Genomic DNA, 16,475 nt, shown 5'->3' with positions numbered 1-16,475 from the left:
AAATATACACCCTGAGTCTGAGCAGCGACGCTTTCACGCTGCCATTCTTCAACAGGATTGATACTTAGTAGGAGGGGAGGCGAAGAACCAGTCTGGAAACCCCATTAGCATAATTGCATCATTAATTTTGAATCCCTTTCACTCTGAGAAATAGTAGCTGGTACTGGGTGCAGCTTCTAGTCGAGAGAAAGGCTCTACACACACATGGGTTCGCAACAAGCCAGGGAAATGCCTGCCGCCTCATTAGTGCGAGATCCCTGCAGGCCTCCTTCTTTGAATGCAGAGGGGTCTTGACGCCTGTGAATGACAAACCCATGGTGTTTGGTAGAGTGGAGGCATTCAGGTGAAAGTTATTACACTTTTCTTCCCACACTCAGTCGCGTAACACAGCTTTAGTGTTTCTCCCACAGGGACACTCCAAGGTCGATTGTATCTCTCCAAGTGAAGCGGCCACCAAACTTGTGTTTGAAGAACTATTCCCAAACTGCTGTCTGGTCCATAATGAGGACGCTCTCCCAGCATTCCTGGCTGCTGGTGCTGTGAAACAGAATGGAGGAAAGGACTGTGTGAAGAGGATGAATGAGTGAGTAATTAGGGGTGTAAGGCTCATCTTGAATTAGCGACGGAATGACAAGTGTGAAAGCCGTCTCTTTATGGTCACACAGAGAGAAACCTGTTGAGTGGGCAGAACATGGCTCCCAACAGACTGTGTACACTGCTCTCGAGAAATAAAGGAACGTGAAAGAAAAGTTCCAGAAGAACAGTGTCATTCTAACGTCTGTGAATATATTTTCAAAATCCGCTGAAGTCCGGAAATTATATTTTGCAGGGAACGCAAATGTCCAAATCTGACATTTTCCGGAACTTTTTCTACCAGCTCCCTTGTAAACTGTCTGGAATATGTTAGAGTGATCCCATGGGAGAATACAGCAGGAATGTCCAGGAAGTTCACAGTGTGTTTGATGAGACGGTTTGTAAAACTGCAAAAACAAAACAAAACAAAAAAGAAATATCTCAGGATGAAGAAGAGGTCACATGAAGGTAGAGAAAGCTCCAATGAAGATGTCAACTTGAAAAGACAAAAAGATACGAGATCTTTAGAAAAGCGATAAGAGGTGATGTGAAGACGTCTGAGCCGGACAATCTCCTGCTGCGCTGTTCATAAGTGAAAAGCAAACTCCGGAAAATGCCAATTGTCTGAGCATTTTGCGCATTTCCTGTTTGACAGTGGGTTACATAATTGTTTGGCAATAGACATCCTGGTCAATTTAGTTACTTCTGCTGTTTACCATTGTTTGTGTCATTCTTACAGAGACTTCAATGATGGAAACATCAATATCACTGGTTTAGAACAAAGACTGAAGCAGCAAACCTGGCTTTGTCAAAACCTGCACTTCTAATGCTCAATTTTACCAAATTAATTTGTATTAATTTTGCACGACTGAAGTGTAAAGACAACATGCTGTAGTTTTGCAGGTACCATGCAAAAGCTAAGCTAAGCTAACATCTAATGCTCAAAGAAAGTGAACGCCAAACTACACATTGCATTTTATGACCCACACGCTCGGAAACAAAATGGAACAGAACTTGTAAAACAGAATTTCCAATTTCTCAGTCGGTTCTCACTCTCCAGTTTCCTCTCCTGGCCAAATGAACCGAGTAGTAAAATGGGGGAAGTGTAGTGGTTTATTGTCGTGACTAAACTACTCAACGGTCCACAGCCTAAAATGCTTGGTGATTCCCAGAACACGGCAATAATATTAATGCTACTTGGTTGAAAACGGGTCTTTTTTAGGAGGTGTAAATGGGACCTTTAAAAGTAATTATTGGGTACATTTCCTCAGCCTGCATGTCTGGATAATTATTCAGCTGCAGTGTCAGAAAAGTTATATTCAATCTTTTAACTTGAACTAGAAAAGGCTTGCAAGATATAAATATTGAAATGACTTTGAATTTTCACTTACAACATTCAAGTCTTTATTTTCCAAATTGAAAAGAATCAGAAAGAAATTTCCCCCCCCCTCCCAATCCGAACTGTACATTTGTCTTCATCTGATATCTCAGAAGGGTTCAGGCTTGTTGTGATGTTTGGTTTATTAATTCATGAAAGATAAATAATTCAGCCCGTGTCACAATGGGTCAGATGCACTGCAGTTTGTGTTTTTTAGAGGAACATGGAGGATTTCAGTTTGCATTTTTAATACGACGATGCTCTCTGCTCTTAGTTCGCAATGAAAACTCTGACCTTTTCTCGCCGGTGTGGGCGTCAGATGGTTTTTCTGCAGCGAATCAAACACAAGTGAGGTGGGAGACCTCTGGTTTACTTTCAAACACATAAATCTGGTCATGATTTCCACGAGGGATGTGGTCTCTGATTCAAGGAAAACCAAATACACTGCAGGGTTTGGTGGTGCTTGTGTTGGATGGTAAGTTCTGTAGTGAATGACAGGAGATTTGTTTTTTTTTGTCAGTTAACCACCCAGGTGGGGGAGAGAAAATAAAGAGTCTCGAAAACATTGACTACGAATGGTGGAAAGTCTTTTCAACGATAAGTAATTTTTTGTTTATTTTACATAAGTGCCTTTTTATGCAGGTGAAAGGCCACGATATCACTATCTCTGGTCTGGTTTGTTTTATAAACGGGAGGATACATGAGCTCTGGCCTCCAGCCGCCTCGGTAGCAGTGTGAGGATTGTGTTTATTGTACGGTTGTCTGGGTTACTTCCTGTTTCTGGGACGGTTGACGTGTGTTTGCCTCGCCCCCGTCAATTTCCTCCACGCACCTGTTCCAGATGCTGCAACCATTTACTCACCTCACTTCACCAGGCCTCTGCCGGAACATCGCAGATTCACGCTCGTGGCCAAACTCATGCATATGTGGGAAAGCTTGTTTTTGAAGCTGCTCGCCTGTGCCCTGATCGCTGTTTGTCTCCTGCTCTGCACTGTTGTCACGCTCTTCTGCTCCCCAGCCACACTACTCCCAGGATTCCCTCTGGAAAACCCTGCACGCCTGGATCCCCCCCCCTCTGGAAACACTATGGCCCCATTCCCCGGACACTGGTTGTGGTTTGTTACATAATTTATCTTGCACTTAATTTGCACCCTGTTACCTTCATATTGTGTTATTAAAACTTTTGTGCACTACCTCCGATTATATTTTCTGAATTTCTCTGCTAATTCTAATTAGAAGCGCTTTAAGCTAAAAGTCATTATGCTAAAGCTAAGGAGTTATGATATGTACCATGTACACCATTTAACTTTAGCATGTACAAATTCAAGAAGGTAACATAAGTTTTTGTTCATTAAAAACTAGCAAAAGATGGGGCTGATGGAAATGACTGGCTTTAATGTTTTGGCTGATTATTATTTAACATAGACAGTTTATGAAAGATGTACTAAAAATAAGCTCAACTATAGATACGCGCGCTGCCAATCTTGGGTTTTGACGTCATTTGAAGCCAGAGTCTGAGCAGTAGTGAGGTCTCAACCAATTCGCATCAAATAACTGGTTCAAACAAAACTAATCAGACACAAGAACCTTTGGACATAAGTCAGTTTGATAAGAAATACTTAAGATGACAGAAACCTTCTTTGGGAAAAAGATATCTAACATGTACTTTGACTTTTTAGTTTGCCCCATGTCCCATCTGCTAAAGGGAGGAGGAGGCAGGGTTCATGACCTGAACTTGAGCCAGCAGGAGATGAACAAATGAGCTGTCATGTCCTCCATCTTTATGTACAATCTATGGCATGTACAGCTATTTCATGTTTATATTGCATTTGACCATTATCAGGTTGGTTATGTAGAGAAACGTTTTTCGAGCCCTGTCAGCTGAGAGGATCAGTGACAGCAGATTTTCTGTTCGTTTGAAGTGTATCAGGTTTCTGTCAAACAGCCTCGTCACAGTTTAAATCAACCAAAAGTTGTCTTTAAATGCAGCTCGTTCGTTCACTACTCAGCATCCAAACCCTTGTATATCACGGTGATGAAACAGCCAAATCCATCACGGCAGCATATACGTCGTCTGTCTCCTCCGCCATTCGACGGCATGATGGATGAGCGCTTCTCTGCGATGAAAATCATTTCTCCCTTTTTTCATGTTCATACCAAATGGAGCATCGTGCCCACTGGGAGCCTTTTTAAAGTGATAAGCTGTGTTTATTTCCCAAATGCTATTCTTTCTCAGTACAAAGCCACGGACATCTGCTGACGCTGATTACCAAACCAGGCCCATTTCATGCGTTCCTGTTCCCCCCGTATCGGCCTGTGGGATTGTTTATCGGATGAAACTATGAGCAGTGGAAGGAGCTAACCAGGGAGAAGATGCTTTGTGATAAAACACAGATGGTTGAGCATTGGATTCTTGATGATGTCAGTTAGTACGGTGCAGACAAGTGTTTCTGATAAGTGAGGAGTATTCTGACACAGAGCTAATATATTTGATTCATGAAAAGGGCTGCGTGCTGTAGAATACAGTGTGAATGAGGGTGTAAATCATGCTTGATATAATAGCAGATCTGGGGAGTTTAATCCTTATTTCATACGCCGGTATCTTATAAAACTCCCAAAGCTCGGAGATGAACACTATGTTCTTTTCTCTTTTGTTTATTTCTGCTAAAAAGAACAGGTCCTACCTCCTTCCTTGTTTACTGCCAAATACTCTGAAGAAGATAGTTTCACTTTACCTTTAACCGCAGTCACTGAAATTGAGGTGGTTTGGGTTTTTCTCTGTGTTCCTTTTGGAAACAACAGCTCCAAAACCTCATCCGACCTCTGGCTGTATTTATCTCCCTGCCCTGCGCTCATACCGCTCAACTATCCAGCAGAATGTTCAGATGCCTCTGTGATACATAAACAAAACCCAAGCTCATATATCTTGTGCATAAACAATAATTCGACGTTTGACCAGAAGTTCAATGTAAACGCCTGAAGTATAGAGACCTATCATGTGATTCCAGGAGATGATTACATGGTGAAAATCTATAATCGTCTTGGATGAGGTCTGCACACCAGCAGCTGAACACTGAAACAAGCTCTTGCCTCTTCAGTCGACCAAAGTGAAACTCTGCAGACCTCCACCCTGGACGTCTTCCAGGGCCTGATTCGCTCACATGTGGGATAATCTCTGCTGTGATTGGTTCGTTTGTCCTCTGGCACGTATAAAAACCCAGTAGAGGAGGTTATTGACATGGTAGCAGGCGGACTAGGAGAGATGGATGTCATCAAATAACAACAAACCTTGACAACAATGTCAGAAAACGCCTTGTAACATGTTGACAAATGATGAAACCTAGTTTGGCAGGATTCACTTCCTTCACTCACCGCTTCTTCTCATCATCTGCTATACGACTCCCCCGATGAAACCTTGTGCCAAACACGGAGGAGGCAGGAGGAGCTGCTGGATGTTGGTGTTTACATTACAGATTTACACTATAATCTTTTGTACTAGGTTTGCACCATTTGAGTTGGATCCTGAACAGAAGATTGTTTCCATGATGTTTTACCGACCGCAAAGTTTCGTTGCCATGCGAGCAAACAGTATGGCTGCATGCCTCTGACATGCAGTGGTGGTGTCTATGATGTGAAGCCTGTGAGCTAGTTCAGGGAGTCAACTTTAGACTTCTGCAACTCTCAACCAGTGGAAGCACCGATCCAAGTACTTCAATGAGGCACATGGATAACTAGATAGATAGAGTGGCAACGGGAGTCAGAAGGTGGCTGTAGATGGAGGAGACTCTAAAATGACCAGGCGATTATCAAGAAACTCGCTTTTCAGTTTGAAGAGCTGTAATACGTGGGAGATCAGTCTGAGACGAATGGAAGAGAGAGGGGTTAGACACCTAGAGGACAGTGGAGCTTCAAAAGATCCATTTAGGGGGGGCCAACTAAAAAAACTGATTATGGTAAGGGTATATTTCAAAAAAATGAAAAAAAGATAATGGTTAAGGTTTTCGAAATGTCATTGTTATAGTAGTAAAAAGGTAAATTATCATTTCAGGTCATGGGAAAGAATTGTTACGACATAAGAAACAAGAAATTTTACTTTAATATGAGTCTTTCACAGACATATCAGTGTCAGTGTTTATGTCTCCAGCAATGTGCCAACATGAAAACTTATTTTACTGAAGAAATAGCGCAGCAAAGATGTGAAGTTCTGTTAAAAAATACATTTTGTCTTGATTTAAGTTCTATATATTTGGTTGTATGTTGTGTTTTCTTTTCATTTATAGTCATTTACAATAAAGTTGATATATCAAACCCCATAAATCCATATTGGTCAGTGCTCTTTACTTTACCCACCTATTCACTACATGAAATTCCTCCTTGCTACAAGATGGCAGCAGTGGGAATTGTGAGGTTAGATGCCACATATCAATTATTCACCTATTCATGACAAACCGTTCCACATGAGCTGTCTGACTGAAGCGATGTAGTGGCTGTGGCTGTGAGGATTCAGAAGCTGGTGCGTGAACAGAAAAGGTCACTGCGTCAACTCCACCAACACGGAGTAGGGCGAGCAGCACCTTCCTTCCACAGCTACTCTTACAGCACCCTTGAGCAAAGCAGGGCAGCCCACTCCCGCTGTGGCAACATTAAATCTGTTGTTTTTTCATCTCAACTGTACCTTTTCCTTGAGTCGCTCGTGAATCTCGAGCACCTTTCACATGTGGTCTCCTGCACTCGGAGCTAATGGGGAATCCAGCCGAATATGGCCCGCAGATGTTCGTTTGAAGGGTCATTTGCTGTTGATGTTGTATTAGGACAAGAGTTTTAGTTCGACTGAACTTCGAATTTATGATCTCCAGGGAATTCCAGGAAACTGTGGTAAAACGTGTAATTTGCGGCGGAACGTTTTAGCTCCTCGCAGTTCACCGGCCGTCCTCGTCCAGTCACATGTTTGGCAACGAGAGTGACGCTTTTGTCAAAAGGATTGATGCCATAGATTTCTTATTGATGCACACCTCATTTATTGGCGTGACCAATGCAGTTTAACGTAATTGAAGTTTACATATCCTCCAGTAACTCAGTAATTCAGTCCCATCAAGGCTCTGAATCACACAGTAAATCAAACAGAGAAGGAGGAGAAATGGTCTTTGAAGCTCAGACCAGTCCTGCCTCCATCGGCACCACCTCCGTCCTCCTTCACTATTTCCTCCAGGTGTCCGCCACACAAAGAGCTGCTCTGTGAGCCAGACCATACCTGGGATCATTATTAAGCAGCACTCGTACAATGAAAGTCTTTCTCTGGAGCGCTGCATGGTTTGCTGCTTTCAAAAGAAAAAGTTTAAATGATTGAAGAAAGGATTAAGATTAAAATTCACTGCTTATGAATTCAGCAGGAAGTTACTTTTGTAAGTGGAGAAAAATAAATGATGAAGAACATATTGTAAGTTACACAGCAGCAGCAGCAGCAGCAGCTGTTTTCCAACTGCTTTTGGTTCAGTGTGGGTTAAACCTGGGAACCGATGTTGGATGTGTGTTATGACAGAACCTAAAAATAACCACCTTTGATACAGATGCTGTTAACAAAACATTTTGCAAATTTCCTGCTGCCGTGGAGAAGCTGAATGGATCCCACTGAGTTACAGTGGGTTAAAGATGTGTTTAATAAGATATATATATATTTTAATATGTATAAGAGCACTTGTTGGATTGGATGTAAAGAAAGGGAGTTTGCTGAGTCAACTTTCTAATATACTCAGTACAGCGTATGCATCCACCAAGGCCCAACACTCCCCTTAAATCCAGTCAAGCTGCACCAAATTGCACCAAATTTTCATCAAGATCAACATTTTTTTTCTTGGGAAATCACCTAAATTAATCTTGCAATGTTGAAGAACGTGACTGTTTATTTATTTTTTTTGTAATCCTGCAACAACAACAAACCCATCAACAACCAACCAACCAGGGTGAAAACTTAAGCAGAGTTGACAGACAGAAGTGACTTCTTGTGGGGTCCACGAAGAAACAAGCAATTTCTCTGTTTATTTAGCAAATTGAGGGGAAATCCACTTCCATGTGTGTGACCAGTAATGATTTGGCTCCACGGGCCCTTGGGAAGGTTGAATTCATCAAAGTCCCTCTAATTAATATCCTGCACACTAGTAACTCACACACACACACACACACACACACACACACACACACACACACACACACACACACACACACACACACATCTGTTTGGACCAATAACTATTCAGCAGAGATTTAAGAGGATCTGAATTCAGTGTGATGTTTAAAATTGGTTTAAGGAGTAATCGCTGCAAATCTGGTTTAATTATTGGCTAAATATGGCATTTCACTGTCAGACGTGTTGTTCTTGACGAGCTGAGTCTTATTAGCTGTGACTGAAACATCAAGCTTCTAATGCCGACCGATAAAAAATAACAGAAAATGTATTACTGCGTCAGTGCCGGGGAATATTATCATTATCGCATCGTTATCGCAGAGAAAATGATGTGGATGAGAAATCACTGCAGATTATGCTGGAGAGCTCTCATGGAGAACATCAGCAATAACCATCAACACACAGCTTCAGTGACTGTGTTTTAAAACCATTACACTTTGTATAATGGTGAAAATTATCATATATAATTTATCTTATTGACGGGCTGTTTTTTTTAATTTTGCTTCTTTTGTCAAGTTTTATAAAAAAACGATTACGAATGTTTTACTTCCAATTATATATCAAAACAAAATTAGTTAAAACAACACAACCAGCATGAAAGGTACAGTTACATTTTTACACCTATCTCATGTAATATCTTGTCTCAGAGGTAAATTTAACAGGTGTGATGAACCCAAAGTAAAATGAAATTTTAATATTTCTCTGGTACCATAACATTGTCATGCATGTTGGAGCTCATTCTGAAACCGCAATGAAATACTGTCATCACTCACTGTCCCTTGGAAAAGGCAGGAAACTATTTCAGAGGACGAGTCTGAACTACTTTGATTGACAATACACTTGAATATGATCTCACATATATTTACAGAATTGCAGTTAGAGATCATCTGATGTAACAGTGTTTAATGCCTTTACTTGAGATCATGCACTGTGGGGGTGTTTACAAGACTTTTCCACATCAATCTTTTTCTCATGCTGTAAATCACCAGCATAACGCCCCCTCCTGTCTGGTGTGACACACAACAGAAGCAGGCGTGCGTGCTGTTGTTGGGTTTTCTCTGTATGACGAAGCTCTGTGGCCTCCAGCTCCTCACATGTCTGCGGATGGCAGAGCTCGACACAATCAAAGGCATCAATTACAATCAGGCTGTAATTAGGCCATCAGCATTGTTTGAAACAGAACAGGTTTGGAAAAAAATAAGGAATCTCTTGGTTCAAGAGGAAAGAAAAAGGATTTATTTTTTGACAGGAGACACATTTGCACATTTGATTCTGGAGACTCCACACGTGTGTGAGGCTGCACTCAGGCCTCTTTAAACAGATGAAAAACACAGACGCATCTTGGCGAGAAATGAGACGAAACGTGTCTGTTAATTCTTTTAACAGCACCGAACTTATTTCAGCCAAATAAACACTTCATCAGTGTAACACACTGAGACGCAGGCAGATATTTTAGCTTCATCAGCTAAATTCTTGGGCATCAAATGGTTTGTACATTCTCATACCTCTGCAGAAGCAGACCCAGCGGCCTTATCAAGAGTTTATTTCACGAGTTAAGTCCTGGAGGAAAAAGTTAATGGTAAAAACAAATATATGAGAGATTTCGGCTATTAAAAGGTATCCAAGAAATAGAATTTCTTCAGATGCCTTGATAACCTTTTATTTTTAACGGATTCTGCAGAATCTCTAGTCGAGGGACAAGACTCCGGGTCTGGAATCCGTCTGGTTTACGTTTTTAGTTGGATCATTCACGTTTGAGCAGGTCTTGGTTGCCCAGAGTTAAACAGTCCGTGTTGAGGAGGCAAAAGAGGCCGAACACATTGACAGAAATGCATCGGCTACCGGCTTATCTGCATTTATATTCAGTTAGATGTGAACAGAGTTGAGCCAAAATGTTGTCTGGACCTAAAACACCAATAAAAAGTATCGCTGTGTGTGTTTTGTGTGGAAGAACATTTGAGTGGTGTGGACTTGGACTGTAAACAACGCGCTAGGAACGGAAGATGGAGGTTTGGCACAGATATCCACTGTCAACACCAGACGGCCCAAAATATTGACTGTTAATATGTCAACAGATGATAGCCGATGGGCTCCAGGGTTGGTATTTTCAGTGTATACTCTTTCTGTGGAAATCATTAACTAAAGATTAGCACATATACATTTTACATTTGACAAAGCATTGAAAAGGAACAACATACTGTTGGTATAAGTCTAAACTGGCCCCAGGATACTTCCAGAGCTCAGTCAGACCCACTGGTTGATGTCCAAACCGCAGCTTTGGGAGATTTTCCATTGGAATTCATATCAGACCTGTCAGGGGGCCTCCGGGCTGGAACCCTGGTGCTTAGCGTCCTGAAGCCTATTCGCAAATTACCTCCTTCACCAGAGTGGAGGGTGGAATAACACACAGCAGCCCGCCATCTGTCCGGGACTCAGCTACCTGGGTCAGCTACCGCAGGGAGAGGAGATATGGGGCAGGGCCGGGAAGGGGGGGGGGTGTCAGACCTGGCTAACCGAGCCCTACTGATATGAGACCTGCTGCTCCGTCCTCGCTCGCCCACCGGTGTCCCATTTCTGTTATTATGGGAGTTTTTTTAAAGGAAGTGTCCGGAGTTGTTAGCGGCAGACTTTTTACTGGTTTTTGACATGAGGGTGTAATAAAGCAGACTGTGGCAGACGGGAGCGTGGTGCTGGTGTTCTAGATTTGCATGACGGATGGTGGCGGTGGCTGAGTGGGACAGGTTGGCTGCTCTAATGGGTCTCTGAGGAACTTAATCAGCCGTTCCCTCTGCACTAAGGACAAATAACAATCTGGACCACTCGGCTCCAGGGGGGGTCCAGTCGAGGAAAGAGCTGACGGATGGTACCGCTGCAAAAAAATAGCGAGAAATCCCTTCAGCATGATAATGAGTTTAATCAAGAGAGAAGGCTGCGAAACAGAGACACGATAAAAATGCCTCTTTATTTCCAAAATATGAGGCCAAATGTCCGGAGTAAAGGGAACATGTTGGGTCATCACATATATTTCAGCTGCTACGGTAGATTTACCTTCAGTGTGAACAGCCCTGCAAAGAATTAAACAGCTGTAACTTTAAATATCTACTTAACACAGTGAAGTGTGGCAATTTTTAAACCGCCGGGACAAATCACTGTAGTTATAAATTGTAGCCTGTGAGGTAAGTACATTAACGTGATTGGGAACAAGAGCATAGCTGTGGCTGCTGGAAATAAATGGCTGCGGCCGTCAGGAATGTATCGATGGAGAGCTTAGAAATGATTCTTTAACAGATGGGTGCAGAAGGAAGCAGCCGCCAGGTGTCAGTGATATCTGCAGAAAAAGATGATAAACTGACTTAATATGCTGGCAAATAGTCTACTTATTTTCAATTTTCGGGGGGGGGGGAAACTGTTCAACTAATGACACAAGATTCAATAATAAAGGCAGCTTCTTTGTCAGAAAACTGAAATACATTTAAAAGAACAAGGCAAAGTTATAGAAACACAGAAAAACTATAGTGGTATATTTTATTTAATGTATATTTTGGGCATTTTGCCTATAGGACTGTTCAAGTGTGAAACAGGGTAAGAGAATAGAAAAGATACTTTAAGAACAGTGTACTTTAAAGTTGAAATAGAGTCAAAACAAAATCAGCTACTTAGTCCACACTGTACAAGATACTTTGTGTAAATTACAGGGTTTCTCTTTTTACATGAAGTAAGATATTAAACAATGTTGAACAAGTGTCAAACTCTGAGGTGAAGAAGCTCAGAGATAATCTGTGAACTGACGTCATTCTGTAAACACAAATTATTGTAGATACAAACTCAGTTTTCTGTTGAATTTGCTGCTCAGCACTGACACTGACAGTTCCCTGCTCCTGTAGCAGTAATGTGGACAGACAGGGTTTGAAGTCAGCTGTGTGTCTCTCTCTGCTCTAATGAAGCCGAACTTCAGCTGCTGGATTCACTTTTTCTTGCTCTCTCACTCAACCTTTACAGCTTTTCCCCACAACATCATCTTTCCTCTCTTCTCTGCTGTATCACTTTCTGTTTGTGCCGATTGCATCAAGCCTGCAAATTCCAATGTTGCACTTGCAGCCAACTGCAGTGTCCACAGAACTCCACTGCACTCAATCTAACAGACGACTACGTGTACCAATATATTCATACATATTTACTTTTATATTTCCTATCCTGGCATTCGTTTTGTGAACAATTTAGACTTGTCATGTGGGGCCTTGATTGAGTTCCACCCCCCAAGTCGAGGCCTTCCCTGCCAAAACAGCAACAAAAAAAAAAACATCCCCCATATGCTCGAGTCTATTGATGAAACCATGTTGTACATTTAGATATGCAATTCCCCCGTAACGCGGCTCAAACAGCTGCAGACCTCCGCCATGGCTGTCATTATATGTTAAATCACCTGGAATCACCTCTCTGTAGGTCAGATGAGTAATTCCTCTGCATCCCTCCATTGCATGACACTGATCTTTCTGGCGGCACAAAGAACTGCCTAAAGGATTTCTCTGGGCCCACGACGGTTCGCACGCTTGCATGTGGTCCACGTGAGGGTCTGAATGGAAATCCAGCTGCGTGGCGAGGAGTGTCAGTTCGCTGCGGGATCTTCACATCTCGTCTCCGTCTCTGGAACTAATCGATTCTGACGTTACCAAACGCACAGGCCGCACCTGCCTCGTCTCTGGCTACACACATATACACCATTCACACACATCGTTCTACACACACACACACGCGCTGTAATGTTCCAGCTCAGAGGACACTCCAGCTTCTATACATCAGTGAGGGCAGAAGAAACACAAAGTACATTCTGTTGGATGTGGACCGGCTGCCAAGAAAACACACAAAATGGTTTGTTCACAAGGCCTCGAGGGTCTGGCTGTTAATAGTGCTCTGTAAATCCTCAGGGGTGGCCATTTTAGGGAGATGGGGGTCTGGGTTGTGTCTCTGACTCCTTTTTTAAGGCTATCGTTGTACACCTGCACAAGCACACACGACCGCCCATGCACGATCACACACAAAAGCCTAAGTGTGCATTGACTGTGGTAGCTGGTTTATGTGGGGACAGGGTCCAAAAACAGGGGGAATAGAAAAGAGCAGTGCTTTGTGAACAATTAGCCAGAACCCGGACTGGGTCTCTGGAGGATTCCTACATGTCTTCTGACATTCAGGTGAGACTTGGCACTGGAAGTCTAAATTTGGAGTTCTGGGAATCGCATGCATCAGCAGCTTCAAGGAAGCTTCAGAGGAGTAGTACACCATGTACGCTTGTCAGTAGACTTGTGTCAAGGCGCAAACCCAAATATAGAGCACTGAGCCACTGACAAGAAGATTTATGGTGTAGAGACGACAGAGAACCACCCAGGGTGTCTATACACAAGCACACACGGATTTCAGTGATAACATCTAAAACTCATTCTGGATATCTACATGTACATCGTCCTGATGACTTTAATGTGTTGTCATGATTTATGAGGAGGGAGGGTTTGGACAGTATTGAGCTTCATTATGACTCTATGCCTGTGTAGAAATAAAAGCAAAATAAAGTTTCCGAAAACTATGACAGGATAATTTCAGAGAACACCGTAACTTTCAGCTCTCAAACTATCTTTTTGCCGACATTAGAGGAATTCCCTGACGAACAAGGCAAGGCAAGTTTGCAGCCATGATACGAGCTCTGTGTTCCAAGCACATTAGATAGTTAGCATCATTACCAATCTGCAAATAGCTCCTATTAAATTAGCTGAATGTCAACAGTTTCCTTTCAGCGAATTGTTGCTAACAGAGATTCTCAGTCGTTCTGGTTTAAAAGTGTGTAAAAGACATTTTCATCTCACTCGGCTCAGAACAAAGCCAACATGGTGAAGCTAAGCTAAGTTTACCACCAGCTTTGTTTGTTAACATTTAAGGTCATGACGTGGAAATGTCCCGTAAGAAATGTGTCAAGAAAAACTTCACACACCATAAGTGGAAGGATGGGACATGGGCCAAGAAAGAACAGCTCCAGGACTGTTGGGCCTCGGTGGAGGTTTACGCTCTACTGAGTGCCATTCTAGTTATATCATAGTTTAATTGGGGTTTTAAGGGGGGCCCACTTCTGGCAACAATTAATCACAATTTTCATAAACACAATAAGTCAAAAAAACTGTGTGCTGCTTAGAAACCCCTTGGTGGGTTTACCTACAATTTGACACGAGAAAAATGTAAATCCCCCATCCTGTGAACTTTAACATGTTGTAATGAGCACTTTTTTGAATTTTCAAAACTGTACAGCTTCTGTTACACTGAGCTGCAGGGGCACATATTGCACTGGAACATGACGCCAAAGAAAGACAATTTCCTTTCTGAACATCAAAACACTTCAATAATGCGAAGCAGAGTTTGCATCTCATGCAGGAGCTTCATCTTAATACTTCTTCTATCAAGTAATAACAACGGCTATTGGGTCCAGAGGGGAGGGCTTCTCCGCATCACGCACAGCCGTCCGCTGTAAAGAAGCCGGGCCTGGTGCTGTGAGCGCCCGGCTCAGGCACTTCAGATCAAAGTGGTGATAGTTCATCGGCACATACCACAACATATTTGCTTGATAACAGCCGGCAGATTTGCCAGATCACGGCATAATAAGAAAAATTCCTTGCTCCCCGTTTGGACTCCTCTGGATACAGGAGGTCATATAAAGCAATGAAGTACAGTAAGTAGCAGGAGTGGAGGGTGCTGCCCAGAGGGAATCCAGGGTTTACTGCCGTGAGAGAGGTGAATGTTTCCATGGTAGGACGAGGGAAAGTTTTCACGAGATTTTCAACAGGAGAAAAGTATTTCAACTTTTCTGACATTTTGTACCTTGCAGAAATAAATTTACTCGTGTTTTATCACTTCGGTTATGATCCTATCACGTTGTCAATAATTTATTTGCTTTCAACTGCATATGATGATGCCAATGAAAACCATCCTTGACAGGATTTATTATGGACACTCACATTCCTGCTGTGCAGTCGGCCTATGCTAACAGGTGTTGAGAGGTTTAAAGGCAAATTAAAATGCATTGGCAACGTGTTTGAAGGACACTGACACTGAAATACAGTAAACTCAATATTTATCTGTTTTAAACTAGCATGTGTCGACTTTCATACGCCAATTCTAGTTGGACATGTGCAGAGCAAATAACAGTAGAGCTGCTTGGTCCAAATTTTTGTTTACATGGCAGTGACTAAATGTCTGCGAAACTTCTCAAACTTTCAACATGTTGATGCTCGCAGTTTGCAATGCTAGAAATGCATAGTTGGCTGCAAAGCAAACATGCTGCATAACAACTGCCATATTTACCTTTAGAAGTTATGCATGCTAACATTTAGCTACTAATTAGTACTAAAAACAAAGTAGGGTAAAGGTGAGATTTTGATCTGACGATGACTTGTCACGGTGATTACTGAGGAGAATATGAGCGTCTGTAACAAATTTCACGACAATCCACCCAAAAGCTGTTGAGATATTTCACCTAAAGCCCCAAATGTGAGCCTGGTGGTATTAGAGGGAAAGAGGGAACACCAAAGCCATCAGGGTATCACACCATCTGGGAACCGTGACTGTCTAGAGGACTTTCTGCCAAATCCATTGAGTAGATTTTGAGTTTTGAGATATTTCAGTCCAGATTTCTTCGGCCTCTCGGGCTGACTCCACTGTAGCATAGTTCAAAACCCCTTTAGGCTGTGGCAAACACTATGCCAGCAATATACTAGTCCTAAAACAGTTTCCTCTGCTGCTGCTTCCATATGCACCAACATGTAATTTCATAGTCAGCCGTATAGTTAACCTCATATGGGAGAACGTCCAAATGCCTACTGAGGCTTACTGCACAAATTAAAAGCACATTTCCTTTGTAGCGTGACTCGGCGGCAAGCTTCACTCTCTCAATATTTGTCAAGACATGTGAGTTGCACCTGCTTTATTAGAAGAGGATTCAAACTGGAGCGGACAGTGCGAGCAGCGTCCGTGCATTCCAGTCCGATCGGGGGAGCCGGGCACCATGGCGAGCTCCGAACTCGGGGGCAGACCTCTCATGTAGACATGTGAGAAACTTCACAGGGCAGACTGCTCCGCTCTCAGGGAAGGGCCTTTTGCTTGTCAGCGGGAGTTTGGATTGTGGGGGTGGTTGGAATGGAAGCACACCAGCCATGTGTACACTGCGCTACCCACGATTCCATATGGTAATATTTACATGTCCTCTTTGTTGTTCACAGATCAAAGCGGAGGAGATTCCATTTCAGTTGATTTTATGACACGATTTAGCAAATTTGCAGGGGGGGAGGGACCTTTAAATGCCCCGTA

Source organism: Hippoglossus stenolepis, chromosome 5, assembly GCF_022539355.2.
Source record: "Hippoglossus stenolepis isolate QCI-W04-F060 chromosome 5, HSTE1.2, whole genome shotgun sequence".
NCBI classification, from domain to species: domain Eukaryota; kingdom Metazoa; phylum Chordata; class Actinopteri; order Pleuronectiformes; family Pleuronectidae; genus Hippoglossus; species Hippoglossus stenolepis.
Note: the sequence above shows the minus strand (reverse complement) of the source record.